At 46.1% G+C, this 11960-nt stretch overlaps 1 pseudogene; it reads left to right on the forward strand.

The window, feature by feature from the left end:
• The first annotated feature begins 1896 nt into the window (after window positions 1–1896).
• Window positions 1897–2068, forward strand: LOC119955971 (annotated as a pseudogene).
• The last annotated feature ends 9892 nt before the right edge of the window (window positions 2069–11960 follow it).

Consider the following 11960-nt stretch of genomic DNA (forward strand, 5'->3'; position numbering starts at 1 on the left):
AAACTAGAGAAGTCGAGGGATGGAAAGGAAGAGTCAGCCCATTGCTTGTGGGACCTTACTGGCCACATACTGACTACATAGCCACAGTGAATGCACCTCAAAAATAATTAATTGGCTTTGAATTCACGTGGGACATTCTGGAGGTGCAGAAGAGGCTTTATAAATTCAAGTCTTCCTTTAGATATTTAGGGTGCAAATTTTGTCCAACATGTGTGCTTCCTGGGCTGTGACACACTTTAGGAAGTTCTGAGGTTAGGAAGGCTACTGGGATAAATGCAAACAAGTCTTTCTTTTTACAGCATCTAAAGGATCTCAGTAATTTAGGGGAGAAGATGCTCAAATATGTCGCACTCCGGAGTTTGGACACTGACTTTCCAGGTGGAATCTGATTGTCAGTGACCAATGCAGAGGAACTGGAATCACAGCACCCTGCCTCTGACTGCCTCTGACTCTGTGTGTCCATGAAATTCCTGGTCAAACCAGTATTTAAATATTTCAACATTCAGGGAACTTTGAAACACATCAGCCACAATCTAATTGAATGGCGGAGCAGGCTCGAAGGGCTGAATTGCCTCCTTCTGCCCCTAATTCCTATGGTCCTATTGCTGAACAGTGTGCCAAAGTTTGAATGTCTCCCCCAAGTTAACTTCTCCAATTCCAGAAAATGTTTCACTCTGCCAGGGTTTTAAGGTGTGTGTAAATTCACAAAGCCTATTGTTTCTGTGACATTGATGGATCAGTTCAATGTGTAAAAGCTCTTGCGTGACCTCTTCTGGGACCTGGAGAGCAGAAATAGGCAGCTCTCCTGACCGATGCAAGAGTAACCTGCCTGACATGGAGACTGGCACTTTGCAGACTCTGTACATTACCGGTTAGTCTCTGAAGAGCGGCAAAATGGTAAAATAGGGGTGCAACAATTTGTTTGACTTCTGTACTGGCTCCGGGCTGACTTCCCAGATGCTCTGCACGCAGGTTGCCTATTGTCTGCTTGTTAAGCCGGTATTCAGGCAAACGGTATTCAGTCTTGGGCTGCTCTTGTTACTCTCTGGTGATGAATCTTGTCCTCAGGGTATTCCTTTCTGCTCTTTTCTATTATTCTAACAAATTATATGCTGGCAGGCAGTCTGTGCAGAAACTCTCCTCTGTACAGTTTGTACTTTCCACTACAGATGTGGATCATTCAGGAGATTGAAACAGTTGTAAAGCATTTCACTTTTAGTTTGTGACCTGTGCGATAATGAACTTCTGAAAATAGCAGAAGGTGGAGGAGATGGTGACAAAATACCTTTCATCTTGCCAAGGAGGTTGCATATGTATTTCTTAATGTTTTTGGAGGACATTCATTTCCATGAGCTGTTCTTAAATTTACAAGTAATAAAAGATAGGATCAAACTGCCATGGTACTTGTTACATAGAATCATAGAATTTACAGTGCAGAAGGAGGCCATTCGGCCCATCAAGCCTGCACCAGCCATTACAAAGAGCACCCTACTGAAGCCCACGTATCTACCCTATCTCTGTAACCCAGTAACCCCCACTTAATATTTTTTGGACACTAAGGGCAACTTAGCATGGCCAATCCACCTAACCTGCACATCTTTGGACTGTGGGAGGAAACCGGAGCACCCGGGGGAAACTCATGCAGACTTCACACAGACAGTAACCCAGCCGGGAATCGAACCTGGGACCCTGGAGCTGTGAAGCAACTGTGCTAACCACTGTGCTACCGTGCTGCCCCGCAACGTCCTGTTAATCTTTAGAGTTTAAAATGGATGCAATCGATAACATAGGCAACACTAAAGTAGTGGATAGAACTAGGTTTTCCCAATGGGATTGCAAGTTGTGATTACAATGGGATACCAAGAAGATTTTTTTTCCATCAGTAATATTGGCCGGATCGCTTCTCGGCCTTTTGGCTAAGATCAAGTGTAGTAATATTGGCCGGTACACTGCTTCTACTTTACAACCAGTGCAACGGATTGGTTGTCATCTGTGAGGTTTATCAGGCAAAAGCGCAGCTTTCATTTTTGGTCTTGTTTTCAGTATCTCAACAACATGGATAATTCATGTCGGTGAATTGGGGAGAAGACGGTGACTTGGTGCCAAGCCCATGGACTTGGGGTGTCCTCCTCGGGATCGGAGTGGCCTGACTCAGACCACATTGCTGCAGTCTGTCTTTTAAACGCACCCCTACATGCCATAGGGGCTTTGAAACACATATTCAGTTTCCCTCCCAAAAAATAGCGCTGATTACAAGCTGTAAGGGAAGGGAATCAGGTGCTTCAATTTATCTCTCCTCCCCTGTCTGTAAAACCTGAAACATTTATTCTGCTGTGTAAATCTAACAATTTCATTTTTTTAATACACATATACACACACGCACAAATATTGACAAGCATACATTGAGTCATAGAGTCATAGACGTTTACAGCATGGAAACAGGCCCTTTGGCCCAGCTGGTCCATGCTGCCCAGTTTCTATCACTAAGCTAGTCCCACTTGCCCGCATTTGGCCCATATCCATTTATACCCACCCTGCCCATGTAATTCTCTAACTGCTTTTTAAAGGACAAATTTGTACCTGTCTCTTCCACTGCCCCTGGCAGCTCCTTCCAGATGCTCACCCCCCTCTGTGTGAAGGAATTTCCCCTCTGGTCTCTTTTGTATCTCTCCCCTCTCACCTTAAACCTATGCCCTCTACTTCTAGACTCCTCTACCTTTGAGAAAAGATGTCGACTATCTACCTTATCTATGCTCCACATTATTTTATAGACCTCTATATGCTCACCCCTCAGCCTCTTAAGCTCCGGGGGAGAAATCCCAGTCTATCCAGCCTCTCCTTATAATTCAGGCCATCAAATCCTGGTAGCACCCTCGTAAATCTCTCCTGCACACTTTCTAGTTTAATAATATACACATAAAAAAATAAACATACACACACAAATATACACATGCACCAATACACTTACACATGTGCTTATACGCACAGATAAACACGTACACAGATTCACATGAATACACACATAAATATATGCATGCATACAGATTTCCAGCTGTGCCCATTAACAGTGACCTCTTCAGCAGATCACAATCATAAATGTAGAGCAGTACAATAGGTCTGGGAAAACTGTAGGAAAGGGCAGGAAACAAAAACAGTTCATCAAGGACAGAGGGCGGGATTCTCCCAGCCCCAGGCCGGGTCGGAGAATCCCCGCGACCAGCGCGAATCGCGCCACGCCGCCCCGCCGCCAGGATGTGATTCTCCGCAGAGCGGAGCGATTCTCGGCCTGGGATGGGCTGAGCGGTCGTCGCAAAAAGCGCCGAGTCCCGCCGCCGTTCTAACCTGCTCTCAGCGTGGAAGTGTCCCGGGCCGGTCTGAGGGGGGGATGAGGGGGGTATCGACCCGTCCGTTGTGGTCCGGCCCACGATCGGGGCACACCAATTGGCGGTCCGGCCTCACGGGCTGGGGGCCTCCTTTCTTCCGCAGCGGCCCCTTTAACCCTGCGCCATGTTGTGTCGGATCCGGCGCGGAGAAGGGAGCCACTGCGCATACGTACGTTGGCGCTGGTGCCACTGCGCATTTGCGAACCCCGTGGCGCCCAGTTGACGCCGGGATCGGCAGCTGGAGTGGTGTGGTCGCACCAGTGCCATGCTGGCCCCCTGTAGGGGCCAGAATTGCCGATCCTGAGGCTATGTTGACGCCGTCGAGAAACGCAACGGCGTTTCTTTTTTTTTTAAATATAATTTTTATTGGAACTTTTTACAGAAAATATAAAACATAACGACAAACAATGAAATGCAACAAAATAACCCATAATAACTGTAACACCCCCAGACCGTATCGACGCATGTATCACATCCCCCACCCCCCCAACCCCAATGAACAACAAAAGAACTTAAAAATAAATGAAAATTAAATAAACAAACATAGTCATTGTCCGCCCCCCCCCCCCCCGCCTTTTTCCTCCCCCTTCCCCCCCTCTCTCCCCCCCGGGTTGCTGCTGCTACTATCCCTGTACCCTATCGTTGAGCCAGAAAGTCGTGAAAAGGTTGCCACCGCCTAAAGAACCCTTGTACCGACCCTCTCAGGGCGAATTTGACCTTCTCTAGCTTAATGAAACCCGCCATGTCATTGATCCAGGTCTCCACGCTTCGGGGCCTCGCGTCCTTCCATTGTAGCAAGATCCTTCGCCGGGCTACTAGGGACGCAAAGGCCAGCACACCGGCCTCTTTCGCCTCCTGCACTCCCGGCTCCACCCCAACCCCAAAAATCGCGAGTCCCCATCCTGGCTTGACCCTGGATCCCACCACCCTCGACACCGTCCTCGCCACCCCCTTCCAGAACTCCTCCAGTGCCGCAACGGCGTTTCTGACGGCGTCAACGCTTAGCCTCAGGATCACAGAATCCCGCCCGGAGTTTTAAAAGAATGTGTAATTGTAGGCTTTTCCCTGACAAAGATATCTCAAATTCTGGACTGCTGCAACACTGTGGCAACAGAGACCATTGAACAGATTTCTGATTATACCGGTAATACTGCGAGGCAAGAAAATAAATAGACCGAGGATGTTGAGTTCAGATATCTTTAGTGATGATTAAGGAAGAGGGGGGCAAGGCAGAGATTGTAATCTAGTCCTCACTGCAGGCAGAAAGCGAGCTGAAGATGTGAAAACTCACAAAGCCAACCTGCACCAGACTTGCAATTTGGAATGTAATTAAGTAGCAAAGATTGCAGCGATGCATGAACAAAACATATCAGTTTATCTGTTTATTTTAATTTGCAAAGGATCTCAGCGCAGAGCCTTCCATTTCTCAGGGAAATACGATCCAAGAAGTTGTTGTCTGTGGTTATACACAGAAAATGCTGCTTATGCATCTGGAACTTGATGTTATGTGAAATGTTTTCGCTGATGCTAATGTCTTCTCCACTTCTAAAGTTTGCAATTTCATATTGAAACGTTTCAACTAGTGAGCAAATTTAAAGAGGCTGAATAAGTGCCTTTTTCCCCAGAGACCTTCAAAATCGGACAGTTGTAAATATTTCATTCAGCCTCTTTTATCTCTGTATGTTGTGGCGACATTTCACTATTTCACTAAGGGGCTGGTTTAGCACAGGGCTAAATCGCTGGCAGACCAGGCAGGCCAGCAGCACGGTTCAATTCCCGTACCAGCCTCCCCAAACAGGCACCGGAATGTGGCGACTAGGGGCTTTTCACAGTAACTTCATTTGAAGCCTACCTGTGACAATAAGCAATTTTCATTTTCGTTTCATTTCATTTTCGTTATACTGTGCTCCACCTCTGTTTCAAGTTTCAAGGATCACTATGCTTACCAATCACCATTGAGACCCCGCTGTAAAATAGCCGTTAATAAGTTAAATTAAGATATTGCACTGTTATGTCTTGCAAACCAATGCAGCACTGTGTGGTCATAGAATCACAGAATTCCTACAATGCAGAAGGAGGCCATTTGGCCCATTGAGTCTGCACCATCCCTCCAAAAGAGCACCCCCACTGGTCCATTTCCCCATCCTTCCCTGTAACCCCATAACCGTACCTAACCGTTGGACACTGAGGGGCAATTTAATATGGGCAATCCACCTAATCTGCCCATCTTTGGACTTGGGAGGAAACCGGAGCACCCGGAGGAAACCCACAAAGACACAGGGAGAACATGCAAACTCCACACAGTCACCCAAGGCCGGATTTTAACCCGGGTCTCTTGCGCTGGGAGGCAGCCATGCTAATCGCTGCACCACCGTGTCACATGATCATATGGGGACATCATCAGAGGCATTTGGGGGACCCCCCCACCGCCTTCCACCTGAGGCTGTGAGCAAGCAACAACTCTATCAAAATGTCTGATGATCTGGTTAAGTAACTTACGGTGTGGCAACCTTTACATCCTTTGTTTCCACTGCAAAGAAAGAGAGAACAACTAAAACATGACATTCCTATGTAGATATTAAATATGAAAAATAAATTTCACTCAACTTAGCTGCAAACATTTGTAGAATGACCTCTTACGTGGGCAGTAAGAGTAGCATAGTGATTAGCACGATTGCTTCACAGCTCCAGGGTCCCAGGTTCGATTTGCGGCTTGGGTCACTGTCTGGGCGGAGTCTGCACGTCCTCCCCATGTGTGAGTGGCTTTGCTCCGGTTTCCTCCCATAGTCCAAAGATGTGCAGGTCACGTGGATTGGCCATGCTAAATTGCCCTTAGTGTCCAAAATTGCCCTTCGTGTTGGGTGGGGTTAGTGGATCATGGGGATAGGGTAGAGGTGTGGGCTTGGGCAGGGCGCTCTTTCCAAGAGCCGGTGCAGACTCGATGGGCTGAATGGCCTCCTTCTGCCCTGTAAAATCTATGAAAATTGGGAAAATGGAGATTTGTATTTTAGACCAATAATTTTACATGTTCCTTTTTAAAGCTGTAACGAAGAATATGAGATAAATTACAAACAGAAAATGCTGTAAACGCTCAGCGGATCAGGCAGGATCTGTGGAGAGAGAACAAGAGTATTCAGCTGGGATTCTCCTGCCTTCCTCGTGGCTGGGATGATTCTGAGGTCCCGCTGGAAGTGAATGGAGTTTTGGCTGGGATGCCAAATTTTCTGTAATCATTCCCAGCGGGGCAGGGGCGGGCGAGATCGGAGAATCCCGTCATATGTTTCAGATCGGTGGGCTTTTTTCAACAGTTTGAAAAAGTTTGAAACAAATCTTTGCCACTTACCTCTCTCTCAAGCAGTTCATATCTTGTCCAGTGCAATCGGTTTAGTCTTTGGAATAGAACATAGAACAGGACAGCACAGAACAGGCCCTTCGTCCCTCGATGTTGTGCCGAGCAATGATCACCCTACTCAAACCCATGTATCCACCCTATACCCGTAACCCAACAACTCCCCCCCTTAACCTTACTATTAGGACACTACGGGCAATTTAGCATGGCCAATCCACCTAACCCGCACATCTTTGGACTGTGGGAGGAAACCGGAGCACCCGGAGGAAACCCACGTACACACGGGGAGGACGTGCAGACTCCACACAGACAGTGACCCAGCCGGGAATCGAACCTGGGACCCTGGAGCTGTGAAGCATTTATGCTAACCACCATGCTACCCTGCTGCCCCTATGAATAATGAAGACCTTGTCCATTTTCAATATAATTCCATTTTCAATTTCCTCGCGTGTTCGTGGCTTCTGGAAGGAGTTGGGGTGGGTCCCTGTCTTTAGTGTTACAGTTGTTATTGGGCGGGATCCTGCCCTGATGGTGTGGTGTGCATCGATAGATGATGGCTTCCAACAAAGATGCTGTTCTGTCATTACCCCCCACTCCCCACCTCACCCGGCTGGGACCTAGGTTGTTAACCGCCTGGGTTCAAGTGAGACGGCATGGTGGAAATAATAATGGTGTCTCGTGCTTTGTTCGTCAAAATCCTTGAGAGATCCTGAAGAATGTTTATTGACCCTGATCCTGGCTTATCCTTGATTTGACCTTCTTCATGCGCCATTCAAGAAGTCTTTAGCCTGAGGTCTGCCTAGCATCCCAGCATCCTGGTTATTATCCTGGACTTTGCTCCCTGTTGATCATGTTGTTGTCTGCTTGATGGTGTCATTTCTTTTTCCATTTGCGGGGAAGTGAAGAATGTGGGTGTTATGGCCTGTACAGTTGATTATTGTGACTTAAGTTCACATCATGTTAAGCCAACTCGCAGATACAAGATTTATGCAGACTTTTTTTTAATCCCAAATGTATTTGGGGCTCATGTGGTCGGACAATTCTTGTGACTGAGGGAGAGCGGTTATTCTTTGTGACTTCTCCCATCATGGCATCCTCCCATCTACTCACTGGAAGGAAGGTAAGTAGAGCTGGAGTGGGGTGAGGGCAGGAGGGTGGGAGTTGGTTCGGTTAATTTGTCCACGCTACGTTCGAGGAAGATCTCCCTCAGTTAGAGCTAACAATGTCCGGTTTGCTTTCCTTATTCTCTTTGTTCTAACTCCAACCCAAAGAATCTGCATTTTTGAATGGGGATCTCAGGCATCCCCGCAGCTTCTTTCTCGTGGCAGGGGGTGGCGCACCATTCACCGGTGGCGTTGTCTTCTGGTCCTGTCACTGGGGTTTCCCTTTGGCTGCACTCTGCATTGCTGGGGGGGAGGGAGGGGGGGAGCGGTAGAGTTGTGCCATCAGCAAGGGATCCTCCAGCGTGGGCAGCCAGGAATTCTCTGGCTGTTCACATCAGCGGGGTCTTCTGATCCCACTGGTGGCCTGTCCCTGCCGTGGATTTTCCAGTAACGTTGGATGTGGTTGGTGGAGGGTCCCGTTGGCAGCGGGGCCGGGGTGCTCCGCCCGTTGGCGGGCAGCGGGCCACCTCCGACCACGAGGTGTATGCTGCATGGGGACTGGAGAATCCCAGCCTTTATCTTTATAGGCCTGGGTGAATTTTTTGATATTGTTGTGTGATCTGCCCTCGACCTGGAAGGGGGTTTGATTGCATTGTGGATGCCAGTGTAATTCCCGCAGAGGTCTCTGGTGTTCTCGGGTAGCAGAGGGGAGGGGTTCCTCTATTATTTCCATTTTAAAGCTGTTTTGTGATGGAATCCTGCGATGTTTCCTGCTTGGTGGGGACGAATCCATGGGAGAAACGCGCTGCGGACTTTCTCCCCAACTCATCCAATCTGATGTGTTCCTATGTTTGCGATGTGTTACGTGCTGTACCTATTCTGCATTGATATCTAGTATCTCCCTTTCCTTTGTTTTGATGCAACTACTGTAGAAAAAAACAAGAAAACTTCAACAAAAATACATTTACAAAAAAGAATAAGTATGGATTTCGCCATCACCAGAACAGCCGTCGCCACTCTTAGTTCACACTTCCTCTGTCCACGCCTCACAAAGGCAGCCGGGCTCACAACCTGCATATACATTGTATGCAAGAGTTAACACTGAGGCACGCACCGTAGCTGCAAAGTACCACACATACCTGCACATGGTGAATGGTTAATAGTTGCTCATTGTGTTGAGTATGTGCTGCCTCGTGTGCAGCTGTCATGCTCATCCTTTATCTGTCTGTCATTAATACAGTAATTTGTTAGCCACCTGCTTTCTAATGGTGCATCCCAAGCCACACATTCCTGCTGCACGTTAACTCTTTGCTATTGCACACAAGAGAATGTGAGAGCTCCGTTTGAGTTCCACAATGTTATCCCAATGCCAACAAAGATTGCCCGGGAAAGTGAGTGACACAGCAAGGGAGTCGATGAATAGATAACCAACTTTGCAGGTGGCCCACTGCACCTCCTGATGGGTTGTAATTCTGCGGTCAATAAGGGCACATCAATGGTGCTTAGAGGTTATAGGGCAGAGTAGACCGGGTTATAAGAGTGCGAGCAACATTGAGCTCATCTGACTCTGAACTCAACATTGTATGTGCTATCATTTTCTGGTGGAGCAACTGAAGCGATTATGCACTAAGAGCTGATGCGATCTAAACAGATGCATCCATTATGCTTATGCATATCACAACATTACCTAGTTGGCTTACAGTGATCTCCATACTGATAACTGAGTGCCACCTTTGACTGTGGTGTTTGTTATTGCGTTTGTTTCATGGTTTACCGTCTCAATTTTGTGTTTGACCATTTGCATCCTGGATGGGTGCAAACATACAATTGAATGAAAGGCCACATTGGGATCAGATATCCTAACTGAATCTATCAGCTTCAGCCGCAACTAATGAACTGTAACTGTCACATTGAATCAGCACGTCCACTGATGTCAAGTGGTTATTACAGAATCATAGAATCGTACAGCCATTGTACCCACCGTGACTGCGGCAGCTCTCTTACAGAGATATCCAGTTAGCTCCACTCCCCTTCTCTCTCCCCTACAGCTCTTCAATCTTTTTCCCCCCTTTTCAGGTATTTATTCAATTCTCTTTTCAAAGCTACTATTAAATCTACTTCCACCGCCCTTTGAGGCAGTGCATTTTCAGATCATAACAAATTGCAGTGTCTTTAAAAAAAAAAAATCATCCTACCATCAGTTCTTTTTGCCACTTATTTAAAATCTGCATCCTCAAATTGTGCAGTCTCCTTCCAATCGTAACAGCTCCTCCCCAATATCCCCCTTACCGAAACCCCTTCGAATTTTACGTACTTTTGTTAAATCGGTAAATTGCTGTCCCTGTTTTGGAAACACGTTTTAAATATTGCACATGTACACGACAGCATTGTTAGGTCGAGGAAAGCTCTCGCTTCGTCCCCATTCTCACCAGAAATATTATATTCTAATAGCTTTAGCGAAGGATTAAATATGATTAGGGACCGTGTTTGCACCCTCACCTCAACTGACATTTACACTCCTCTGGAGGGGAGTACCACCCCTGGCTGGTTGACCAGACACAGCACCAAGCATAGGCAAACGTGCCCATTTCTTAAGTGCATGCTAATTTATTTAATGTCCCCCTAATTTAGAGATTGAAAGCCGTGTCTTGTTAAAAAAAAAACACTGCGGCAGCGGCCTGAAAAAAAAACTCATTAAAAATGGTTTGTTTTTCACATTTATTCCAGTGCTGCAGTTCTGTCATTTTTTTCATACAGTTTTAAGGATTTTTATGTTTTGCTTTGAAACATCGCAGCCACAAAACCCATATTATTTATAATTTAAGGCTGCCCCATATATGGATTATTTATTTCGATGTTAACATGATCCATGTTAAATCAAGGATCTCAGAATACGGCGAGGGGAAATCTCCAGGCAGATATTGCCATTCTGCACGGCCTTGTTTTTATTCCTAGCAGCTCCTGTAAATCAAAACAAAAATTAATAATAAATAACACAGACTCATATTCCTAATATCATTCTCATCTCTTATTAAACTAATATTTCAACAAACCTTTGCCTTTAGTCGTAGGTCACCAACAAAAATCCTGACTCTCAAAACAGCAGCCCAAAGACTCGCTCTAGATGCTATCATGAATGATTATTCTAATTGCCTGTGGATGCCTTTGGAGAGAGCTTTTTTCTGCTGTGGAATAATTAAACAGTGAAAGTGATTGAGACTTCCCCTGACTTACTACCCGCAAGGTAGGCACAAAAAAAACATAGATTTCTCTACAGCAACAATATCTTCGCGCAACGAGGTGCAATATTTTCTGGAGAATTTTCTGTTTATTGCTCTTAAAAAAATGTGTTAAATTGTGACAATGGTGCAAAGAACCATTGCGGACTCGTTTTTTTTGTTAAATTTGATTATGCTGCGATTTTATGTGTCTTGTTAAAGCAACAAGGTATTTTCAGGTTGCCTCCTCAAGCAGATCATAGTTCTTCTCTTTGTTTATTTTCTAAAACTCATTTTCCCCTTTCTACATTGACTCCGTTTCATGTAGCTCACATTCATATCGCACATCTTCAGCCAGGACCATGGGGTAAAACTGGTAGTTGGGCCCATTCAATGAACTGAATGTGCTGTATTCCCCCTTCCCCCATTCTTATCCTGGACGCGGTGCTAAATGACAACTCCCAATGCAGTTGCAACGCCAGTATTGGAACATGGTTAAAAATGCTGTCCTCTTTGAGACTGAAACCTGCAACCTGGGAGAATCAAGCAAGTGCCTTTGGGGGGTCCTCAATTAAATGGTTTTCAAAGCTTTCCTTAGTCTCCAGGGTGTGCTGGAAGTCCAGGGCAACTCCACCTGTCTGGGAATGTCGGGTAAATAAAAGCTCCTGCAACATTCGTTGTAAATGGCAGAAAGCCGTGTCATAAAAATTGAACAGCAATATCTCTGCAATGATTGGAACCTACGTGGCCTTTTTGCAGCCTTTCTACAAGGGATTTTAATCAGTATTACTCGGACGTGTGATTGGGATGTAAAAAAAGCAAAGCCTTCCTTTAGCTTCTGAGCAGTTCACAGGTTTTCGATCAGCCAATGCTTCACAAATGGCATTCTGAGAGGAAAGATCTGAAT

This window comes from Scyliorhinus canicula, chromosome 21 (assembly GCF_902713615.1).
Source record: "Scyliorhinus canicula chromosome 21, sScyCan1.1, whole genome shotgun sequence".
Taxonomy (NCBI): domain Eukaryota; kingdom Metazoa; phylum Chordata; class Chondrichthyes; order Carcharhiniformes; family Scyliorhinidae; genus Scyliorhinus; species Scyliorhinus canicula.